This window comes from Rattus norvegicus, chromosome 14, assembly GCF_036323735.1.
Source record: "Rattus norvegicus strain BN/NHsdMcwi chromosome 14, GRCr8, whole genome shotgun sequence".
NCBI lineage: Eukaryota > Metazoa > Chordata > Mammalia > Rodentia > Muridae > Rattus > Rattus norvegicus.
The window spans coordinates 40,952,445-40,976,801 of record NC_086032.1 but is presented as its reverse complement, the minus strand read 5'-3'; the positions used below and the strand labels follow the sequence as shown (position 1 = coordinate 40,976,801).

General features: G+C 43.4%; 2 long non-coding RNA genes across 2 annotated transcripts; one reads left to right on the top strand and one right to left on the bottom strand.

Annotated features, from left to right (window-relative positions):
* Positions 1 to 209: 209 nt before the first annotated feature.
* On the top strand, positions 210 to 3,862 carry LOC102547499 (uncharacterized). Its single transcript, XR_359525.5, has 2 exons — positions 210 to 296; positions 2,167 to 3,862. It is a non-coding gene; the product is annotated as an uncharacterized LOC102547499 (long non-coding RNA).
* A 10,725-nt stretch (positions 3,863 to 14,587) lies between these two features.
* Positions 14,588 to 19,688, bottom strand: LOC120096535 (uncharacterized). Its single transcript, XR_005493046.2, has 4 exons — positions 19,335 to 19,688; positions 18,870 to 18,990; positions 15,043 to 15,298; positions 14,588 to 14,876 (listed from the first exon to the last, which is right to left on the bottom strand). It is a non-coding gene; the product is annotated as an uncharacterized LOC120096535 (long non-coding RNA).
* Between the last annotated feature and the right edge of the window lie 4,669 nt (positions 19,689 to 24,357).

The window sequence follows — 24,357 nt, the reverse complement described above, 5'->3', positions numbered from 1 at the left end:
TTTTAAATTGGCTCATGAAGAATAGTCTATCCTTAATTTGCTCTAAAGAGCGGGGGAATGGATAGAAAGTTAACTGAGTAACTGTCTAGCATTTCCAACCGAAGATGCCCATGATAACTTTAGATAGTATTTGACCCTGGCCTTGTGTTTGAAAACGATGGTTCCAAAGACATTCTGCCGACACGCTGCTTTCTCTCTGCCTTGTCCCAGGCTTAATGAATGTCTTACTGAGTTTGCTGAACTTTGTGTTTCAATGTGCTGGGAGACGAACTTAGTTCTGGGTTACCGATTAAAAGGTAAGGAGCTGGGAGCTAGTGGGTAGTTCTTGCTATTTGTCTGAGGGAGAAAAAAAACTTTTCTCAAATAATTTTTTAAAAAAAAAATCATTGAATTGAAAGTTCTAAATTCTAGAAACTTCATTTTAAATGTTTTGCTGAGGGCAGGTACAAACCTTCCCAGTTAGTGGGAAACAGCGGGTGACCTGAAAGAGAGTTGGAGTCAGGATGCAGAACAGCCTGGGGTCTGTGCTGTAGGAGGAGCAGAGGTCCTCAAGTTCACAGATAAGCCCTAGGGAAATCTGGAACGCTAACACACAGGGTTGTTCCTTCAAGGGAAGGAATGCTGTACCAGTTTTCTGCTCAGAAGGTTGGGAGTGGGTGTGTATCCTCTGTTGGTGACCTTTGTGCTGTGCGGCTGAATATCACACTGGATCCTCCCTAAGAACCTTACTGTAAGTTTATTTTTCTAAGTCAATCTATAGAATGTATCTTTATGGAAGGTGTTCCATGTACTTTACAAAGAATTTCAATGAGGTTACCTCTGATCTTTAGGTAGCTTACTTTGTTTCTCCAAGAGGTTTGTTGCACACATAGGATTGAAGGGATTAGCACCAGAAACTTTTTCACCAAATCGTACTGGGCGTCAATATGTCTAAAACACATTACTTGGGGTCAGATGTCCAAAGTTTGAACCAACACCAGCTACTTAGTTGTGTTGAACTGAACAGTCTTCTTGTCTCTTGAGGAGCATCAATTTGCTGGCCATGATGCTCTCATCTTAAAGGGTTTCCTGGGAAGTTGTTGATGGTGCCATTTACCCAGAAAGAGGTGTTGGTGTTGGTGTTGGTGTTGGTGTTGGTGTTGGTGTTGGTGTTGGTGTTGGTGTTGGTGTTGTTGTTGGTGGTGGTGGTGGAGGAGGAGGAGGAGGAGGAGGAGGAGGAGGAAGAGGAGGAGAAATAATCTTGAAATATCACATCTAATATCTATCTCATTTCTACTTGAGGGTAAGTTGGACCTCCTTCTTCCTTGAGCATCGTAGCAATAAGAGTTCATGAGTTCCTTTCAAAGAAGTAGTCATGAGACTGTCTTGTCCTTTGCTCAGTGAAGTCGTGCTCAGAGCAAAGGAACCATGGGCTCTACAGTGATCCCACATCCTCTAATAGTAATTAACCCACCATCCATTTTCAGGCACATGCTTGTTTTAGATAGCTGTAGTGGGGTTCACTGTTGGCTCACCTGTGGTCTTTTAGGTTTTGGTGGAGAGTAGAATTGTGATGGTGACCTTCCAAGCATAAACCATGTAGCAAGCAGGACACTCTCAGGCAAGATCAAGACCAAACAGCTATTTGGTATCTTCTTGATAACTAGGACAGGGACAGGGGAGAGGGAGGGCCAAATACCTTTCCCCAGGATGTGCGTTTGTGTTTAGGAAATCTGCACAGGTCTATCAACAGGGGTTAAAAATTGCTGCTCATCTTTCCTCACCATTGAATCCCCAATTACACAGTGAAAATGATCAAATATAACAGATAATACTAACATCCATCATTAGGACCATCTTTGTCCAAATTTCATTTAAAATGTCTTATTACACTTCTTTTCAGCCTCAAAAATCCCCCATATGTGTGAGGCAATAAAGAAATGGTAGACTCGGACTGGAGCGATGGCTCAGTGGTTAAGAGCACTGACTGCTCTTCCAGAGGTCCTGAGTTCAATTCCCAGCAACCACATGGTGGCTCACAACTCTCTGTAATGGGATCTGATGCCCTCTTCTGGTGTGTCTGAAGACAGTGTATTCATAAATAAAATAAACAAGTCTTAAAAAAAAAAGAAATGGTAGAGTCTTCTCGAAGTAACACCGATTCCTTATGTCTCCGATCTCTTGCAGTTTCCTTCTGGGATTCTACAACTTAGGGAGCCTATAGCACTCTACTCGGCTTACAGTGTTTGTCGTTCCATAAAAGCCCAGACTGCATAGACCAAGTGAAAAAGGAAACATCGGAAATCAAATAATGTGATGGGCTGATCATGATGAGATAAATACTCAGATGGCACTGGCGCACAAATTCATTGGAAAGGTCACACCAAGATTGTCGTTTTCTCTCTACTGACCATCAAGTAAGAGGATGGCCTGGGCTGCACCCTGTACTTCTTAACTTCTTTCTTCTAGCCTTGACTCTGTGACATCTGTAAGAAGCATCAAGTCAAGAAAACACCAGCGTGGTAAGGTGGAGTTGGAATCAATTACCGGGCAGAAGTCAGGAGCTTGCACACTGAAGCACTAGCTCTACACTTAGAGAGAGGGGCTGACTCATCTCTACAAGGTGGGGTGATGAGAGTACACTCCCCTGTAGTTGAGGACCAAGTGAGGTTTGCGGTGAGAAAATGTTTGCCAGTGGAAAGTGTTGAACAAAAGCCACTTGCTATTCAGGTCCAACTTGCAAAACGTAAAATGCTCTATAAACGTAAAATCCACAGACTTTCTCCACTTCTCCTGTGGGATTACTAACTTCTGGTAGCTACTGCAAAGCGTGCCCAAGCAACGAAATAATCTCATCATGACCTATCACGGAAACAGTGGGAGGGCACCCAGGCACTTAAGGACACGTTTGTCCTGACTTTTCTGGGCTTCACGTTAAGATGAAGCTTGCTGTCAGAAGGCCTGTGCTCGCCCTAACTGTTTTTCCTCACTCTCCTCAATACCTAAAAAGGATCATATAGTCCTAATTAGGCCTAGAGAGGCCTACAAAAAAAGCTTGCTTCCAAGAGCTTTGGATTTATGGACTGCAAACTGTAGGCTACTGTGTGTTTTAATATATGCAGAGAGACAATTAAGATAACTTCAGTTATGGTTTTAGGAAAGAGTCCGGGCAGCATTCAACTGCACATATAGCCTTACTCTGTCAAAAACAGAAAGTGAAATGACATTTTTTTTTGAGTCAACTTGCTCTGTTAAAAGCAACCAACCATCTGAAAACACTCAATGGCTTGAACTAAAGTCGTATGAAGTTTTGTGATCCTCAGGAGAGGAACAAAAGTTTGGAAGAGAAGTTTAGCTGCCAAACTGCAGAAGCAGACGGTCCCTAAGGACGGGAGTTCAGTGGCCTACAATGTGTGAAGAAAATGGCCCAACTTCACTGAACAAAAAATGTCAGTTACAATCACAAGGAGATGCCACTGATAAATGGAAGTGCGTGCCAACACTGTGTGGCGTCCGGGTTCTGTGAAAACAGACACTCTCTGCTCTGTGGTGGGGATTGCAATTGGAACAATCTTTCGGAACAGCAATTTGGCCAGATCTAAAGTGAAACTTCTAACACCATCGTTCTGCTTCTAAAAACTCATTCCAGGAAATTTATCCTAGCTTAAAAAAATATGAACAGTAGTGCTGGAGTGATAGCTCAGCAGGTAAAGGCCCTGCCAGCAACCTAATGACCTGAATTTGATTCCTGGAACCCAAGTTGCAGAAGGAGAGAACTGACTCTGTAAAGCTCTCCTCTGACCTCTGCATGGAAATGAGCCATGTATCCCCACACCTCAACACACAAAATAAGTAAATGAATAAATGTAATAATTTTAATGTATGAGTGGAAATATTTATCATGATATTATTTGTTATAAGGATTTTTTTAAAGCTTCCAAATGTTCAGCAACAGGGGAATAGTTCAATAAAATAGACTTAAACTGTTGATGAGTAATATATATGCATGAAGTCTTTAAATTTTATTCTTTTGAAATTTACTTAATGCTTATTTAGAATTCTGTTGTTGTGATAAACACTGGAGCCAAAAGCTATTTGGGGAGGAAAGGGTTTAGTTAATTCTACAACTCTTGGGTAGTACTCTGTCACTGAGAGTAGCCAGGGAAGGAACTCAGTGCAGAAACCTGAAGACAGGAACTCAAACAGAAGCCATGGAGGTATACTACTCACTGGCTTGCTCCATATGACTTGCTCTGCCTACTTTCTTATATAACCCACAAACACCTGCTTAGGGCTTGTACCACTCAAAGTGGGCTCTACTCTGCCCCACTAGTCATTAATTAAGAAAATACATTAACAGATGTGCCTATAGGCCATTCTTATGGAGGTGTTTTCTCAATTGAGTCACTCTTTTCCAATGACTCTATCTTTTGTCACAATGACATAAAATTAACCAACACCTTTGCTCTCTTGTCAATGTGACACACAAGTGTATCACTCAGCCATAACCTTTCCTTTTTTGTTTGTCCCCAAGATTTCATATTAACAAGCATAAAATGTCCCAACTGTTAAAAGTCCTGGTCTTTAAAAACTCAGACATTCCAAAACCTCAGTGTTTTTAAAACGTAGTGTCGCTTTCATAGTTCAAAGTGTCTCCGAAATACCCAACCTCTTGACAGTATCCAAAATCTTTCTAAAATTCTAAAGTCTCTCTAAAAGTTCAAAGTCTCTCAACTGTGCACTCCCATGAACTCAAAATAGGTAAGTACTTTTTTACTCCAAGAGGGAAGAATTAGGGAGTCATCAACAATACAGTTAACAATTTGGATAATTCTGTTGTTAATTATAATAAAAGACTATGTAAAACAGCACATAGTGTGGAATTCCTATCTGGGAAATGTGTTGATATATAGAGATTGAGAGGGAATACCAGAAAATGTCTCCAGTTTCTACTTCATGTTGAGGATATTCATTACTTGTATGCATCCTCTTTAAATACTTGTGTGCTTTCCAAATTATATATAACTAACATGTAAACTATGTAAACCATTATCATCAACCATTTTGCTTTCTAGGGTTTTAGTTATCCAAGGTCCGCTGTACTCCAAAAATTATTAGGAAAATTCCAGAAATAAAAAAAATACATAAGTTTTAAGTAATTTTATTACAATATATTGTTTTAAGTGTTTTTATAGTTACCCTCTTACTATGTCTAATTTAGAAAAGTATCATAGATATGTATATACAGTGAAAAAGGTATAGATAAGGTTCAATACTATTTGTGGTTCCCATAGGAACCTTTGAATGTAAGTCTCATAGATAAGAAAGAACTCACATATATATATATATATATATATATATATATATATATATTACCTTAACAATCAACAAAAATGTAATATAAAAGGAGTAAATACCTGATGGTGTATTATTTTTTTTGTTGCTATGATAAAATTCACTGACAAAAAGCAAGCTAGGAAAGGAATGGGGTCTTTGGCTTACAGTTCCAGAATGGATATAGTCCTATTGCGGAGAAGGTCTGGTGTAGCAGGACCATGAGATGGGTTTGGATCTGACAGATCACATTTCAGATACACAGAAGAAACAGAGAAAGAAAGAGACCAAGAAATGGGACCAGTATGTAAAACCTGGAAACCAGCCCTCAGTGATGGACCTACTTCAGCCAAGCTCTACCTCCTACAAATTCCATAACCTCCCTGAATAGCACAGCAGCTGGGTACCAAGTGTTCCAAAACACAAGCCTATGGGGAACATAGGCCACAAAAGGTGTCTTCTCTAAACTTCCAGCTGAGCAAATCATTGAAAATGGAGCCCCCATCAGCCCAACAAGGAGGGGAAACTCATGCAAAGCTTTACTCACTCCCTTGAGAGAAATCCTATCTGGAGCAGGACACATGTATATGGGCTCTTCATTTCTATCATCTGTCAAAATCTTGAATAAACACAAGAAGAAATAAAAGAAGTATGGAGAGTCTCTGAATGCCTCTGGTCTCTATTGAGTCCATCTTTGACTCTATTGACTTTATCTTTACATTCTGCTCAACCGTTAGTTTGAAAATAAAGACATGAATGCTGAGATTCCTAGAAATTTGCCATGAAAGTGAATTAAAATGACCTGGGGAAGGCATGGGTGAGGTCTGGGCTCACAGGGAAACTGTGAGTAGGGCACAGGGGTGGAATTCCTAAATATCCTAGCATTGGGAGATATTAGGCAGGTGTATATTGAGTTTGATGCCATCTTGAGCTACACAGAGAATTCCAGGTCAGTCTAGGGTATCTAGAGAGAGTCTGCCTCAAACAAATGAGTTATGGATTTCCAGATTTACTTGCAAATACAGAAGACTAGATGTTTCTATTTTCTCTGATAAGAAGTACTCTTTTCCCTTTAGACCAAGTAGAACATTACTCAGATTTGATACATTAAGAACAAGAAAACTGCCACCACCACCACCACCACCACCACCACCACCACCACCACCACCACCACCACCACCACCACCAAGGCTGTAACTCAGAATGTGAGATCAAGAAGAAAAGAGTTAGCCGGAGATGGGAATGTAGTTCAATCTGCAGAGTGCTTGTCTAGGATGTACAAAGCCCTGGGTTTGATTCCCCAGCACCCCACAAGCTCAGTGGAGGTGGAGGACTCTAATTCCAGTTTTGAGTTCTGCAGGGCCCTGCAAGAGATGGTGTGACTTGGTTCCCACCCCGGGAGTTGAGCCAGCAGGGTGTAGGACCCCAGGAGCATTGATGGTTGCGGTGGGTGTAAGGCTTGTTTGTATAATAATGTACATAATTTACTTCATGTTGCTCCTTTGGGGAATGCTCTCCCAGTTAAGCTTAATGACTCCATGACAATTAGAAACAGCAAGAGTCCAGGAGTCGAGGATGTATCTATATTCCTCAGCAAAATGGCAAGTGCTATGATCTTCAGGACAGCCCTTGAAGCTGTGGGAAAAAACTCTGAAAACATGGATTCAAGCATATATAATTTCTCAACTGTGCAAATTATAAATATACAATATAAATTATATGAGGGGCATCACAGACCTAAAAGAACAAAGGCAGCTGCACTAATAATTCAGCTTGTCAGAAAGCTACAAAGGCAAGCAGATTCCTGAGTTCAAGTGTAGTGGGAATGGTGATCTCAGAATTGGATCCCACCCAGCTAGCTTATTATCTGTGCTTGCAAAGTTAGGTCAATCTCTGAATTCATTCACAGTGTTAAAAAGCAAACAAACAACAACAACAAAACTGTGCTTTCTGTCTTCTCCTGGGAGTCAAAGGGCTAAGGTCATAAAATGCTGATTGATATGTAAATAATCAATATGTAATTGAATTGATATGTAAATAAAAGACTTGGGCTTTGGTCTGCAAGAGCTGAGCTATCTGGATGAGCTGTCTGGTGATCTTCAGAAAGCTGCCGAGAGTCATTCCTTTTGCTGCTCCCGAATACCCCTTCTTTAGAACCTCTGTCCTTGGCATTCCAGCACTCAGGAGCTACAGGCAGAAAAATGAGAAGTTCAATATCATCTCTAGCGTCTCAGCTTACATGGCTAGTCTGAGGACATCCTGGGCTTCCTGAGACCTGTCCAGACCCTCCCCCAAAGAAAGAAAGAAAGAAAGAAAGAAAGAAAGAAAGAAAGAAAGAAAGAAAGGAAGGAAGGAAGAAAAGAGCTAGAGCTAATTGACAACTCTTGTGCAGGGTAGGATTAAAGTACCATTGGAAGACAGGTATTAGCACAGAAGGCATCTGGTTGGCCTGAAGTAAAATCCAAAGACTGACCTGGGTCTCTGCAGGACTAAGCAATAACCACCCGAGAAAACCAGCAAAGGCTCTAAGTCTGAAACTGGATTGGAATGTGCACTCTGAGATGTGTATCACAATTGCCTTGGACCTGGTTTGCACATAGCCATGGTGATGACAACCTACGAGAGATTCCTGTGTCCTTGTGCAGTTTGGTTGTGAAAGTATTAGAGAAATATTAGGGAGGAGAGTTTATTGTAGGGATCTAGGAATACCGTTCCTCACCGGCCACTGTGTCATATCAGACCAAATGGAGGACGGAGAATTTAGAAGATTGTCTAAGATGTCACAAAGATGGAGAAAAGCAAAGCAGTTAAAGCCAATCTCAGGTTTTAAAATAAGAGTTTTGTAATTTCTTTTCTTTTGGCCCCCGACATATGTGAGTACTTTCTAGCTGAGACCCAAAGACCTTATTCAACATTGTCTTATGTCATTCTGTTTTGAACCTGAGAGACCCACTGTTTGCTAGCTCTCTCTCGCTCTCTCTCGCTCTCTCTCTCTCTCCTCTTCCAGTAGGTCAGTGGTGATGCTCTCAAATGCAGACCAAGAGATGAGTGAGCCTGCCAAAGGGGGAACAAGATACAGGGGGAAATCACGTTACTCCTTATTCAGAAGTAGAAATTAAGTACCAAGGTAAACTTGGCTTCAAAGATCACCAGAGGCAGCACCAGGAAAGATGTGATTGCTAGAGAGGATGGCTTCAGGATGCATGTTCGTGTTTCATGTGGGAAAAACTCAAAGCACTTCTGAAAGATATAAAAGTAAACTTGGATACATGGAAAGATGTCTGTTCTCGTGGATAGGACGACAATTTTCTGATAGTAGCGGTCACATAGAAAAATAAAGCAAAAAAAATATATAAATAAGATTAGAAAATAGCTGAGTAGTTGAAATGAGCCAACTGTAAAGCTTCTTGAATATAATATTTGTAATTAAGAAAGTCCTGGAGGGGCACAGGGAATAGACAGACAAGTAGAATCAAACAGAAAGTCCAGGAATAAATGCTTGTGGGTATATAGTCCATGGTCAAGGTGCTTTCTCCAAGGTAATATTGGCTGGGGCAAAAATGAACCAGCTTTCTTTCAATTCTATTCACTGCTTTTGTGTACATTTGTGAATGGTGTGTGTGTGTGTGTGTGTGTGTGTGTGTGTGTGTGTGTGTGTGCGAGCGCGCGTGAGCGCTCGGGAGCATGGAGATATCAGAGATAACTTTACAGAAATGGTTTTTCCTTCTGTCATGGATACTGGGCATTAAATTCAGGTTGTCATGTCTGCTATAAGCAGAGCCATCCCTCTGCCTCCCTCTTTTGTTTTTGTGACAGGGTCTCAAATTTACTATTTTCTTCCTAAGTGATGGCATTATAGTTGAAACATGAACTTCTATACAAACAGCTTGGGGACCACTAGGTATCCATACGTGAGGATAAAATCTAGATGGGTCAAAGAATGAAACCTGCCGATGTCTGCTGATGTCTACAATGCCAATGTTAGACGAAATGTAGACAGTATTCCGATGTTAGACGAAAAGGGGAAACCTCCTAAATAAAATTCAAAATCTGGATGCAACATAAAGACTGATATTGAGCTAAAAATCAGAACATATTCACATAGAAAATAACAACAACAAAATCAGGGCAAATTCATGAAGCAACTGGCCACTGAGCAAACCTGAAGAACCTTCATAGCATCCATCGCTGCAGAGGACCAACACTCACGTGTAAGACGCTGTGGGGTGCCGGGGGGGACTACTTTGTTGCTGTTCTGACTTACCACTCTGCCTTTGTTCCAGAGAGATCACTGCAGTTGCCTGCAGTTGGGTCACTGTGATTTAACATTTCTCGGTATCATTGTTGTTAGCTTTTCAGCTAGTCCGTTCTTCCACTCCCCAGCTGGGCTTGATTTATAAATGTTTTCCCAGTTCTCATTCTGAGCCTGGCTGTGCACCTGGTGTTTTCCTGGGGCCAGCAGTGAGACTGGCTTGCTGGACGCTTTTCACTGGGGCTTCCTAGTGAGGCCTGCCCCAGTGTGGGCGGTCAGAGGCTGAGGGAAACCGGTTGTCCAAGGGGAGCAGTTAGCAGAAACGAATACACCCAGGATACCCTGAATAGATTAGTCTCGGAGATCCAGGTGTTACAGACACACAGGGTGCTTACGGCATCCCAACAAGAAGGGATAGGTTTTCAAAGTAGGGGGTAAAATAAATATATTTTTGTTCTAGAGAGCTAAATCAAACCCCCCACCCTCACTTCCCTCCATCTTGGTTGTTGGAGGAACCACAGATCAGGGGACACAGGGTTAGTTACACTGTCTTCACTTTCATTCATGAGAATGGGGAGCAGGAAAGTAAGGATGTATTGGAGGTAGGAAAGGTGCCAGGAAATTAGGGGAGTGGGCTTGCAACCACACCCAGCTGCTTGCTGTCCTGAGCACCCCTGTCCACCCCACCGTTGGTGGAAGGCACTTTCCCCTCACTGCTTCCTGGAAGGGCATTTTGTAGATCTTGAGTCTGCATTCTGAACTACGCTGACTTGCAGTTGACTTGTGAGTTGAAAGCACCCTAGTGGCAGAGGGCACCCTGCTTTTTGAAAGTAATTCCCTGTCATTTACTATGTTTAATCGTCACAGGGTAGCTGGTACCCAATACCATTGTCCCCATTTTGTAGGTTAGAGCAAGACTGAGGAAGGTGGTGAGAGCGCAGTTGGGGACTGTGGGTAAGAAGGGAGGGCACGTGGATGTTAACTGGATTAGCTATCTTGAGTAGGTCCATTCTAGACGTTCCCAGGTCTCCATCAGCTTTGTTTAAGTGAGCCGTTTGCAGAGGTGGCCCTTAAGGGCTTTCCCAGTGTTACTATTATAGGATTTTACCACTGGCCAGTATCACAGGGAATTAGTCAGCTAGTGAGAGACGCTGTTATGCAGAATCCTACCCTTCTTCTACCCCACACAGTGCGGAACCAAGGATTCACTTGGGATGGGACGGGATCCCGTCTGTACTCACAGAGGGCAGGCCTGGACCAGCATTCCTGTTTGATTGCAAGACATTTTTAAAGTTCATTTTATGTCTCGTAAATTTCAATTCCTCCCATGTATTTCCTCATTAACATTTTCAAGTTTATTCAAACACGATTTACACAATTTTGCTTATTCTGATCCTACAATTTACTGCTGTTAGAAAAATCTATAGAATTTCAGTCATCAGCACACTGTAACTTTTGCTTCAAAAAGTTCCTTTAGGATTTGGGTGTGGTTCTGTTCGCAGAGTGCTTGTTCAGAATGCAGGAAGCCCCTACTTCTGTACCAGTACCAAATTAATGGGGTGTGGTGGAATACAGCTGTAAGCCCCGGTAGAAAAATGGTGACTGTAATTTTCTTCTCCCTGTATAACCCCTGACAGTGTCTGGAACAAAGTAAGCAGTGCTTTGATTAAAAATGACAGCTCAAGCTAGGTGTGTACAGAGGCAGACGAATCTTTTTGAGAGAGAAACCACTCTGGCCTACATAGAGAGTTTCAGGACAGACAATTACACGGTGAGACTCTGAATACACACACGCACACACACACACACACACACACACACACACACACACACACACACACACACACACGAAACTCAAGCTACCAAAACACGAAGGAAGTTCCAGAATTTTGTGAGGATTATTCATTATAGGTAAAGAAGAAAGCATCAAAAGGGCATGGCTACTAGTGGAGGCGTGGCCAAGCACGGCTGTTGGAAGTCAGCTGTTAGTGGCTGCCAAGTCATTTCTGACTTCAAAGCTCAGTTTCCACTCCTGGCTCTTGCAAGGAGGGGCTGACGCAGGGAAGGACAGCCATTGATCTGGAGCCTCCCCTTCTCTACATTGTGCTGAGTCCTGCAGGATTCAGAGACTCACTGCTTTTGTGAGGCTCCCTACCAATGTGGCAGTCAGAAGAGGAAGTGCCAGGTTAGAATTCTGCTGTAATTACAATTCTTTAAAAAGCTGAATTTGTCCCTAAATATACAGTGCCTGTTGGAGTACAAAATCCTATGTAGAAAAAGATAGGAAAGAACTTAACTCACCCTCTATTGGACAATGAGCAATTTCAAAGAATTATGGGCACATGCACATACAAGCACACACACACACACACACACACACACACACACACACAGAGAGAGAGAGAGAGAGAGAGAGAGAGAGAGAGAGAGAGAGAGAGAGAATTGGGAAACAAAGCATCACTTTCAAATCAGACCCCACCAGGAGAATGGTTTGTGTGGGAAATATACCATAAAATCAAACCTAAAATTCCCCAGGTAACAAGAAAAAAAGTGTGTGGGGGGGCTCGTGTGTTAAACAGACCCAAGAGGGGCGAGTCCTTCTGTGAGAGTAGCCTCTCACTCTTTTGGCCCAAGTGTTCAGTCCCCCACTTGGGGTTCATTAACTTTGCACTCTCTCTACCACATTTACTCTCAGAGGATTTGTAGATCTTTGTTTCTTTAAGCTGAAGTGGAGACAAAAATTCTTTTCTTTTCCTTCATTCACTCAGCAAAATTTTGTAAAACAGACCCCCTCAAACCAGGAGGAAAGCAGGGGAGAAATGGGGGAGGGGTATCAGGAGGCTCTGTGCTCAGTGTACAGGATTCTGATTTCAAGGTTGGTTGACGAATCCTGACCCACTTGCCCTGATGCTGTGGGCAAGTTTTGGAGTCCAGCTCCACTCCTGCATTCCTGTGCTCTGTAGCCTTACACGTCACCTCTCTACCTTCTGATTGGTCCTCCTCATTGTCTTGCTCCATCAGTAATGGACCAAAAGCAGTCATGAGGCTTTTAGAATCCCCAATTCTATGGAACCTTCAGCCAAATGTCATTTAGCACCCAGTTATTTACAGCTTGCATGGAGAATTGACGCTACTAAAACTGGCAGCTTGCTGTCTGTGTTTATGCCTCATGCGGAGATGGTCTAACTCACCAATGGTGGGCGAGAGCACATTTGGAGCCGTGATGGTTACACACAGAATGAGATTTCCTTTCTCCATTACATGGCCTCTCTTTTGACTCCTTCCTGTCTCTAAAGATAAATGTCTCTTTGAGAGATTAAAAAGCTTAGTGCTTTTCTTACTGAAGTGATACATTGAAATGATTTAAAGTAAATGATTGTCAATGTTAAAATGCTAAGAACAAAAACGTCTTACCTTGCCTAGAAGAAAATACTAGTGGTTCTCCAAATGATACACAAATGATTTTCAGACTCCAGTGTCACCTAAAACCTTATTAGAAATGCAGATGTTCTGCGGGGCGTGGGGATGCAAACTTTAACCCTGGCACTTTGCGCTTGAGAGGCCAGTGCAGGCAGGTCTCTGAGTTCGAGGACAGCCTGGTCTACACAGTGATCTCCAGGCCATCTAGATCTACATGGTGAGACCCTGTTTCCAAAATGCAAAACAAACAAAGGAAAAAGAAGTGAGGGTTCTTGAGATCCTTTATGAACTACTAAACCTGAAACCCGAGGGTCACAACATTGCATTTTAAGAAGCACCCCTAGGCTCCATGCTCTGTGCTCCTGAGTTAGGTGTTGTACATGTTCTTCTCCTGTTTGTTTGTTTGTTTGACACAGTCATACTGTGGAACCCTGGCTGGCCTGGGGGAATGGGAGGTGGGGAGACAGAGAGACAGAGAGATCCAGAGCCAGAGAGAGACACAGAGAGACAGAGAGACAGAGAAACAGAGAAAGAGAGGGGAGAGACAGAGACTGACAGAGAGATAGGGAGACAGAGAGACAGAGAGACAGAGAAAGAGACAGAGACACAGAGAGACAGACAGAGAAAGAGAGACAGAAGAGAGAAAGAGGAGAGAGTATTTATCCTTTACTTGGAGCCCACTTCCTAAGCTAAGGACACTAATCAATCATGAGGGCTTTGCTCTCATGCTCTAATCACCCCTTAAAGATCCCACCTCTCTACGCCATTGGCTTGGCAATTAGGTTTTCAGTGTGAACACCAGGGGCACATTTGAACCATAGCAATAATGGAAGCGATGAACCAAGGGTGTTGGAACCAAGAGTGTGAAGAAGCCGTAAGACATCACCCTGGACCTCCTTCAGCATTTTTAGAAGGTAGGAAATAAATGACCCTCTTTCAGACACTGTGAAAGCTCATATTGTAGACAGCCGAATCCTGTCCCGATGCCTTTGCACACATAATGTAGTCTGAAAAATCAAGGAAGCTAAAAGCCTATACCTGCAGCATATGGCAAAGACGGTGTGTTGACGTCTAGAAGGAAGGTGACCCCGAAAGGGGGGCTGGAAATGGAAAAAGAGGAAGAATATTCAGACAAGAGGTGCCAGGGTACCTGATGAGTGGCCAGGGTAAGTTTTCTGTGGACTGATAGGCTGGCTTCAAAAAGAAGAGTGTTGTTTTGTAGTCCTCTGGGCTTTGTACATGTTGCCTACCAATAAGACTTTCCTCCCAGTAACAGAGCACACGTGTGCATTACTAAGGGGCCACACGTCTTTTATATCTGGATTTGCGTGCAAATATTCCTGTGCTTGGGATTGTGGGAGATGCAAAGACGATGGTGTAAAGTCTCTGCCTTTGGAGAGCTTAAGACTTAAGGGAAGCACATGCTCAGATGGGAGTCATTGTCATTGCAGTTGCTCAGTGATTTGGCCTCAAGAATACAGAGCATTGCTTTCCTCTTTATGGAACAAGGTCAGGGCTGCGTGTTACTAAGGGTGGCATGATACCTCCAAGGCTTCCTGATGTGAGGTATGAGAGCTGTCAATAAAAATGGCAAGCTTCGAGTTCTGTGTATTGGACACCTGATTTATTCTGAGATCACGCCAATTCCCTTAACTGAAGAAATTATCCAGGGGCTACTTCACTCTGTCCTTGTAAAGTCTCCTTGAGCAGCTTCCTCTGGACGTGAACTTGGAAGCAGACTTCCTTAGAGCGCCCCATGAGCAGACTTTGGCATCTAGCAGAGAGGACTTTCCAGAACATCCTGGAGCACCAAACCCCTCTGGAGAGGACGTTTATTTATTTGCCAGGTGTTTACTGCGCTCTGGGTATGATTCCAGGAACTGTAGCCAATCTGCGCAAGAGTTGGTCCCAACCCTCAGTGCTCGCCATAGTGACTGGGGATGGATTGAAAGAGTCGAGGAGGTAGAAAATAAAGCCAGGGAACTGGAAACAAAGGGGAGTAGGATAGGAAATGGTAAAGTGGGCCGACAAGGAGGTTCCGTTGGTAAAGTGCTTACCTTGCAAACATGAGAAGCTCAGTTTTTCATCCGTCAGAAGCTCATATAAAAAAGTTGGCTGTGGTGGTGGGTGCTTGAAATCTGAGCACTGGAGATGTGGACGTGGCAGGTCCTTGGGTCACAACTGGCCAGCCAGCCTCTTTGAATCACTAGCCTCAGAGCAGCTAGTAAGAGACCTTGTCTCAAAAAGTGAGGCAGCTAATTGAAGGCTGGGACATGAAAGAAGTGGAGGAAAGGGACTTGGGGGGAGGGGTGGCTGGAGGGAGGAAAGGGACAAGGAATAGTGATAATATTATATGTTAGTTAAAAACATACCCAAAAAGCCATTAAAAAGCTCCTGCAAAGTAGATAGCAACCAGGGAACAAAAAACCCAGAGGTTGACTCTCTTCTCCACATGCAGACACCCCCCCCCCCACACACACACCCAGTTGTGATATGAGCCATGAAGGAAGAAAGAAAACAAGGCTGGGAGGCCTGGGCCTTCTCTGGCTGTCAGGAAAATCTCTCAGGAAAGATGCCAACAAGCTGGGCCAGCAGAGGTTTCTTGTGGGGTGGACAATGTACTTCAGGGCTGGGAAGCACTTGGAGAGTCTGAGGAAATGTGTGGAGGACAACAAGGGACAGTGATGAGAGTGTGCTTCTACCTCGGAGTGGTTTCACCTTCAAGGCCTGAAGTGTTCGTGTGGTGGTTTGAATACGCTTGGCCCAGGGAGTGGTACTTTGAGGAGGTATGGCCTTGTTGGAGGATGTGTATCATTGTGAGTGTGGGATTTAAGACCTCCTCCTAGCTGCCTGGAAGCCAGTCTTCTATTGGTCTTCAGATGAAGATGTAGAACTCTCAACTCCTCCTGCACTCTGCCTGCCTGGGTGCCACCATGCTCCCACTTTGATGATAATGGACTGAACCTCTGAAAATGTAAGCCAACCCCAATTAAATGTTGTCCTTATAAGAGTTACCTTGGTCATGGTGTCTGTTCACAGCAGTAAAACCTTAACCAAGACAGTTAGCCACTGGCTTCTCTTGGAGTAGGGCCCCTACCTTAATCCTTAAATACCCAAGGATTGGAAGTTGGAAAGACTCCTCTCTCACTCTCTGTATCCCTTGCCTAGGTTGCACTAATTAAGAGTTACTAATGCATCATCAAGGACACACACAGGATGAGAAAGAGATGTAAGAGAGGATGTGGGCAAGAATAACTGGAAACAGAGAAAACGTGTCTTCCCTACCTTAGAGACATCAGAAGGCACAGCCCTTAGAAGGCAGAAGCAAAGTTGTAAATCTTACTTTATTATTTTACTCTTTTAAAGGTCTATTTGTAAAGTAAGCAATTAAAATGTTCAAATTAAAAAAGCCAAAGTAAATCACAATTATGAGCCAGCTCTTAATTTATTTAGAGTTTTTTTCTTCCTCCCTCGGGGGGAAAAAAGAATTACATTTCATGTCAATTCCATTGCAGTTTCAGCAATGAGACTTTACCCCAGATGGGAGGCTGAAGAGATCTCACCACATGACTGTCTCCTCAGTTTGTGTCCTGAAAAGATTATGTGGGGGACAATCCAACTATTTCTGTGGGCCTCCATTTACAGAGGAAGTTTCACATTAATTACAACAGTAGAAGTGTAGGTTGATGTCATTATGCAGGTGAAGGCAGACAAGATAAAATGAGGCCTGTCATTGGACAAGAAGGAAGGGAGGCCGGGAACAGAGGTTTTAGAAGGAGAGGGAGGAGTCGGAGAGAGGGGCTGGAGTGGGAAGAAGCTGGGAGAACATGGTGGTCAATGTTAAGATTCTTTTCTGAGCATAGATACAGATTATTATGAATATTTTTAAGAGATGGGTGTGTAAAGAATTTTGTCTTGTCTAGATGAGCAAATTACATCTTATCAATTGGATCAGAGGTTATTGTGTGTGTTCTTTCATGTGGTGACTTAAGTGAGTTAAAGAGAAGGTTTGATGGCAGGATGCAACAACCCCACCACAGAATTGGAATGTGTGGGGAACTGTGAGTAAGCAAAGGCTCACGGATCGCCAAGGTTAGAGAGTACCGTGGGGGCCAGTGTGGAACTGCTGAGATAAATTAGCGCTAGTTCCTATGGCCTGCTGGAGCCGGAACTAGTGAGAGACCGCTCATAGAAGAAAGGAGACACATCAGGAAAAGGCATCTTCACTTGAACATGGGAAACATGTTAACCATGTGATCTGGAGTGCTTGTAAATAAGCAGTTCAGGTCCTGGCTGAAGGTTATGGTGGGTGATCTCAGGGTTCTCAGGCAGTTGTGCAGCCCAGGTGGAGAAGAAGTTTCACCCGAGGTCCAGAAGGGAAGAGAGGTGGAACTTTCTTCCCTCGTCTAATCTTCTCCAGCTATGCACCAACCAGAGGCACACACAGGAAGGGAATGACAAGCTCTCCCATTCCATACTCAACCTCCCCAGTGGTCGCTGCCGTCGGATGGCTGGACTCACAGGGAGAATGTGATCAATGGGAATCAAGACTCCCTCAGACTTCCCAAGTCCACCTGCACTGAGAGCTTCTCCACCCGTGTTCCAGTTCCCGAAAAAACAACTTGGAGGTTTATCGTTTATTAAATGCCTAGGCTATAAGTTAGGCTTATTCCCACTAGCTTATAGCTTAAACTTGTTTCTACCATTCTATGTCTGCCACATAGCTAGTTACCGCTCCTTAGTTTCCCCTGAGTCCTAGTGGGGAATCTTCCTGTGCTTGATTCTTTCCTAGAGTCTCTGTCTCTGTCTCTGTCTCTCTCTCTCTCTCTCTCTCTCTCTCTCTGACAGATATCCCCCTTATAGGCTGTAGACTTTTTATTGACAGATGATGCTTTCACACAAGAGATTACCCTACATCCATCTTTATATGTCACTAACCAGCACCAAGCTAGAGCCCGGCTCCCTCCAGAACACTGTTACTTAGGGCATTTCAAGATTACTCCAACTTAATTTCCAAGTGACCTTTAATCAAGGCAGATTCTCAAAAGCTGCTGCCTTTCTCTCCACTGTCCTAATTAGACCACTTTAATTAAATTTCTTGCCATCTTATTGTATGTGCTCTGGGGGGCCAGGTTTAATTTGATTCATAAAAACAGTGTGACACTGAGCGAAATTCTGTTTCATTATGACTGTCTTATTAGATAGTTTACTCTGAAGCGTGAGCAGAGTGGGGCTGTCTCCTTCATTCTTTCCTTTCAAGCATGGCTTGTGTTGTGTTTTATAAAAAGCCAAGGATATGCTTTGTAGAGTGCAGTGGGGTGAGGTGGGAGGGGTGCCTCTTCAGGCCCATATTGAGGCATCCCTTCCCCCTGAGGTACTGGCCATAGACAGGGAGTTGAGATGAAGAGAGAGATAGGGGGGGAGGAAGAGGAGGAGGAGGAGGAGGAGGAGGAGGAGGAGGAGAGAGGAGAGAGGAGGAGGAGGAGGAGGAGGAGGAAGAGGAGGAAGAGGAGGAGGAGGAAGAGGAGGAAGAGGAGGAAGAGGAGGAGGAGGAGGAGGAGGAGGAGGAGGAGGGAAAGAGGAAGAGAGACTGACCAGGAACATGTGGAAGGAGTGGGGAGAGAGAGAAAGGGTCAGGAAGAGCAAAGGGGGTCAGAGGATGAGAGAGAGAGAGAGAGAGAGAGAGAGAGAGAGAGAGAGAGAGAGAGAGAGAGAGAGAGAGAGAGAAACAAAGAGAGTGAAGAGAGGCCAAATAGTCCCCTTTATAGTATAAGCCTTTATATGAAGCCTTTATATGAAAGGCCGAGGGACCTTCAGAGGGTGAGGCTTACTTGGTGTAGGTAGGCCAGTGGGGGAAACTTCTGGACAGTTATAGCTTAGTTACCTCCTGGTCTAGTGCCATGTGAATAGTCATTTGCACAGCGCAACTTCCACAGACTACATCATTCCACCATTCTCCCTGTTGTGGTGGGCTGTGGTCTTCCGAAGCCTTCCATAAATTGTTCCTGAAGACAAAAAAGTAAATATGATATAAAAAGAAAATAAGGGAGGAAGGAGGAAGAATGAATGAATGTAAGTCTCACTTTATACCAAAAGTTGGTTCCAAATGGATAATAAACTTAAGTGTAAACCTTGAAATTATAAAACTTTCAAAGGAAAGGGTAAGAAAAAAACCTTAGTGACCGCATGTCACACAGAGCTCTTAGGTATGATGCCTAACAAGAGCCATAAGAGGGAGAAAGGATTGGCAGGCGATCTTTGCCCTCCCTCCTGCCCTCTACTTCCGGTTCCCCAGTCTCATCCCTAGCTCTGTTGCAGACCGTTTATAGGACTCGTCCTTCCTCTTTACCTCCTTTCCCTGGAGACTCGGAAGATCCCCTCAAGGAATTGGCCTAATTCCTTCACACCATCCCTTTGTGTCAGCTGCCGGTACCTAAGGACACTCACTACCCAGAACCCGGCAGGCCATGCCAGCCTGGGAATCAGACCGGTATCTTGCTTGGGATCATCAGAGAAGTTTCCGTTTGCGGTAGATGGGAACGGATGCAGACACAACAAGAACATGCGCAGATAGTGAGCAATCTTAGCACTCCGTCTTAAATGGGGTGTCTCCACCAAATCCCTCTCCTTAGGGCGCAGGGAACTCTGTGGAAGAGGAAGCAGAAAGAGTGTAAGAGCCAGTAGTGATGGGAAGATATTAAGGAAATCAGACTTTCGAGACACAACAGGACTGATGGGCAGATGAGCTCACAGAGCCTGAGGTAGCATGCACAGGTCTAAGACAGATGGGGTCCCAGCACTGAGAGGGAAAGTGGACACAGCCCCCATCCCTAACGTAGAAGCTACCTCCGATTGAGAACTGCTTACAGAGGAAAAATGAGTTTTCTTCAACAGAGTGTCACTGGGTATTCGAACCACACTTCAGGGAAGTCTCCATGCCCAGCAGTGGATGGACACAAATGAACTCAAGGGTATTTTGCTTTTGTTTTCGTTTTTAACATCATAGGGCTTTGTCTGGGTTTTTTGGTTTAAATTGTGTTTTTTGCTTACATATTATAGTTTCCCGTTTTGTATTTTATGGTATTTCTGTGTGTATATTCATGTCTATTTGTGTATCCTATGCTTTTTGCCTTGGTTCTTTTTTTTTTTTGTCATATTCTGGTTTGTTTGTTTTTATTTTATTGCCTTTTCTAGACGTCTCTTTATTTTAGGGAGAGAAAGAGAGAGAAGGGAGGGGTGGATTTGGGTGGGTGGGGAGTTAGGGAACATCTGGGAGGAGTTGGGAGAAGGGAAACCATAACTAGAATAGAACATATGAAAAAAAAAGCTATTTTCAGCTAAAAAAAGAGAGAAAAAATTGATAAATTGGACCCTGTCAAAATAGAAAAATATGGTTTCTTCTGTGCAAAACACATGGCTACGAGGACAAAAGGACAACCCACAGATCTTCAGGAAGCATTCGAGGAGGACGGATATGACAAAGAACTGGTATTCATGAGATTCAAAGTTCTCAAAACTCGGTAATAAAAAGGGCAACTTGTTTTAAAGATGTGTAACAAGTTGTAACACTTCATCAAAGGAGATCTTTGTATAGTAGATAACGGATAAGAAAATATGCTCATGGCCATTCATCACTAGAGGGAGGGAAGCTAAAACCAGAATAAAATATTGTGATTCTTTCCTTGGAATGACAGGAAGAAAGAGAAAAAGAGAAGGAAGGAAGGAGGGAGTGGGGAGGGGAGAGAGGGAGAGAGGGAGAGGGAGAGGGAGGGAGAGAGAAAGCATGCATGAGAGACCATAAGAGGCACCATCATCAGACCATGCCACTGTTGGTGAAGTTAAACTTCTGGAGCTCCCACATATTTCTGAAGGATTTTAAAAGGATATCCTCTGGAGAAAGTTTGACAGCAGCTATTACGGAAAGAGACATGTTGTTAGGACCCATTCTAAACTGCATAGTCACTGACTGGCAGAGGAAGCGAGGTAGGTCCCACGTAAAACCTTGACAGACTTATTGACTGGTTGGCTCTTCATTTAAGAAAAGGGATATGGGTTTACCGGAAGTCCCACACCCTCGGATCCCGGCCCGCAGCAGCTCTCTGCTCCCAGACCCGGTGAGAGAGAGACCTCACCGCCTGATCAGGTGGGCACTCCTGAGGCTGCAGAGTGGAGGAGACCACCAACACTGCCCACCCCTGCCCACATCCCTGGCCCAAGAGGCAACTGTATAAGGCCTCTGGGCTCCCGTAGGGGAGGGCCCAGGGGTGGCAGGACCCCTGCGCCTGAGACACTGCCGGAACCTGAAGGAAACAGACCGGATAAACAGTTCTCTGCACCCAAATCCCGTGGGAGGGAGAGCTAAACCTTCAGAGAGGCGGACACGCCTGGGAAACCAGAAGAGACTGCACTCTGTGCACATCCAGACACCAGAGGAAAGCACCAGACGCCATCTGGAACCCTGGTGCACGGAGGCTCCCGGAAAGAGCGGCGCAGATCTTCCCGGTTGCTGCCGCCGCGGAGAGGACTTAGGCAGTACCTCATGAGCAAACTTGAGCCTTGGAACCACAGGTAGGACCAACTTTTCCCCTGCAAGAAACCTGCCTGGTGAACTCAAGACACAGGCCCACAGGAACAGCTGAAGACCTGTAGAGAGGAAAAACTACACGCCCGAAAGCAGAACACTCTGTCCCCATAACTGGCTGAAAGAAAACAGGAAAACAGGTCTACAGCACTCCTGACACACAGGCTTATAGGACAGTCTAGCCACTGTCAGAAATAGCAGAACAAAGTAACACTAGAGATAATCTGATGGCGAGAGGCAAGCGCAGGAACCCAAGCAACAGAAACCAAGACTACATGGCATCATCGGAGCCCAATTCTCCCACCAAAGCAAACACGGAATATCCAAACACACCAGAAAAGCAAGATCTAGTTTCAAAATCATATTTGATCATGATGCTGGAGGACTTCAAGAAAGACATAAAGAACTCCCTTAGAGAACAAGTAGAAGCCTACAGAGAGGAATCGCAAAAATCCCTGAAAGAATTCCAGGAAAACACAATCAAACAGTTGAAGGAATTAAAAATGGAAATAGAAGCAATCAAGAAAGAACACATGGAAACAACCCTGGACATAGAAAATCAAAAGAAAAGACAAGGAGCTGTAGATACAAGCTTCACCAACAGAATACAAGAGATGGAAGAGAGAATCTCAGGAGCAGAAGATTCCATAGAAATCATTGACTCAACTGTCAAAGATAATGTAAAGCGGAAAAAGCTACTGGTCCAAAACATACAGGAAATCCAGGACTCAATGAGAAGATCAAGGATACCTAAGGATAATAGGTATAGAAGAGAGTGAAGACTCCCAGCTCAAAGGACCAGTAAATATCTTCAACAAAATCATAGAAGAAAACTTCCCTAACCTAAAAAAAGAGATACCCATAGGCATACAAGAAGCCTACAGAACTCCAAATAGATTGGACCAGAAAAGAAACACCTCCCATCACATAATTGTCAAAACACCAAACGCACAAAATAAAGAAAGAATATTAAAAGCAGTAAGGGAAAAAGGTCAAGTAACATATAAAGGCAGACCTATCAGAATCACACCAGACTTTTCGCCAGAAACTATGAAGGCCAGAAGATCCTGGACAGATGTCATACAGACCCTAAGAGACCACAAATGCCAGCCCAGGTTACTGTATCCTGCAAAACTCTCAATTAACATACATGGAGAAACCAAGATATTCCATGACAAAACCAAATTTACACAATATCTTTCTACAAATCCAGCACTACAAAGGATAATAAAGGGTAAAGCCCAACATAAGGAGGCAAGCTATACCCTAGAAGAAGCAAGAAACTAATCGTCTTTGCAACAAAACAAAGAGAATGAAAGCACACAAACATAACCTCACATCCAAATATGAATATAACAGGAAGCAATAATCACTATTCCTTAATATCTCTCAACATCAATGGCCTCAACTCCCCAATAAAAAGACATAGATTAACAAACTGGATACGCAACGAGGACCCTGCATTCTGCTGCCTACAGGAAACACACCTCAGAGACAAAGACAGACACTACCTCAGAGTGAAAGGCTGGAAAACAACTTTCCAAGCAAATGGTCAGAAGAAGCAAGCTGGAGTAGCCATTCTAATATCAAATAAAATCAATTTTCAATTAAAAGTCATCAAAAAAGATAAGGAAGGACACTTCATATTCATCAAAGGAAAAATCCACCAAGATGAACTCTCAATCCTCATCTTCGATTGGTTTATATACAAGTGTGCAATTTCTAGGCTTGAAAGTAAAATGATGCTATCTGGTGCTGGATAGAGGAGCCTTATTTTTTATTATGGCAGCTTGCTATTTTTGTAACATGGTGATTTGGTTGAACACAATAAAGTACAGTAGTAACTGATCTCCCCCTCTTCCTGGATGAGTGAGGAGATGATTAAATGTTGATGTCAGCATCCATGAGCATATTCAGATGAGCTTCTGCTTCTGTTGAAAAGGATGCTGTGTTTGATTGTGGTCCGAAGCTTTGAAGCACTACTTGGCATCTCCTTCCTTGGAGGTCTCACTGTTTAAACATAACAGATTTGATAGCTTGTTGGTAAGGTGAGGTCCAGCTTGTCTCCACTAGGTCATCTTCATGTGAATCCGGTGGTTATACGGTTTTGTTCTAGGGATATTTCATTTTTTTAATAACGGTTTTAGCTGACATTCATGGAGAGAATGAATCCTTAGAACTGTGCCACTAGTGAAAGGAAATCCTGTCTAAAGTATGTTTCTTTACAAAGCTGTGTCACACCATCCTTTGGGCCCTCTGCTGGAAAAGTAGAATCAAATCTCAAATAATGCCTTTTAAATTGTATCCTCTAGTATTATAGATGTAGGACAGTACTGTATCATACCTCTGTGGATGTAAAATAGCTTGTACCTGCTTTATGATACGTAGTAGTGACCGTGCTTTATCAGAGCTGTTTTTAATGATGTTGCTCAGAATGTTTTCTTTCCAGATGATGATTGAGAAGCTAATTTTAAAAAAAAATGGTGCCAGGTACCACAAGAGTAACAGAACTGTGCTGTTTTTCTCGGGTTTTGTTTTTTTTTTTACTTTTTTTTTTTAATGGAGTGTGCTGGATGTCTCTACAGTTTTGTTCAGATGACTGCAGAACCTGGAAAAGCTGTTGCTGCTGTTGATGCATAACACACTGCTATTATTGGTCTTTTTATATAAATATAAATATATATATATACAGATATATAATTTGAATTTTTTGAAACTTTACCTGTGCTGTCAACTTTCGAAAAAAGTATCCCCGTTTACTGTGTTGAGTTGGCACTGTACAGAAATTAAC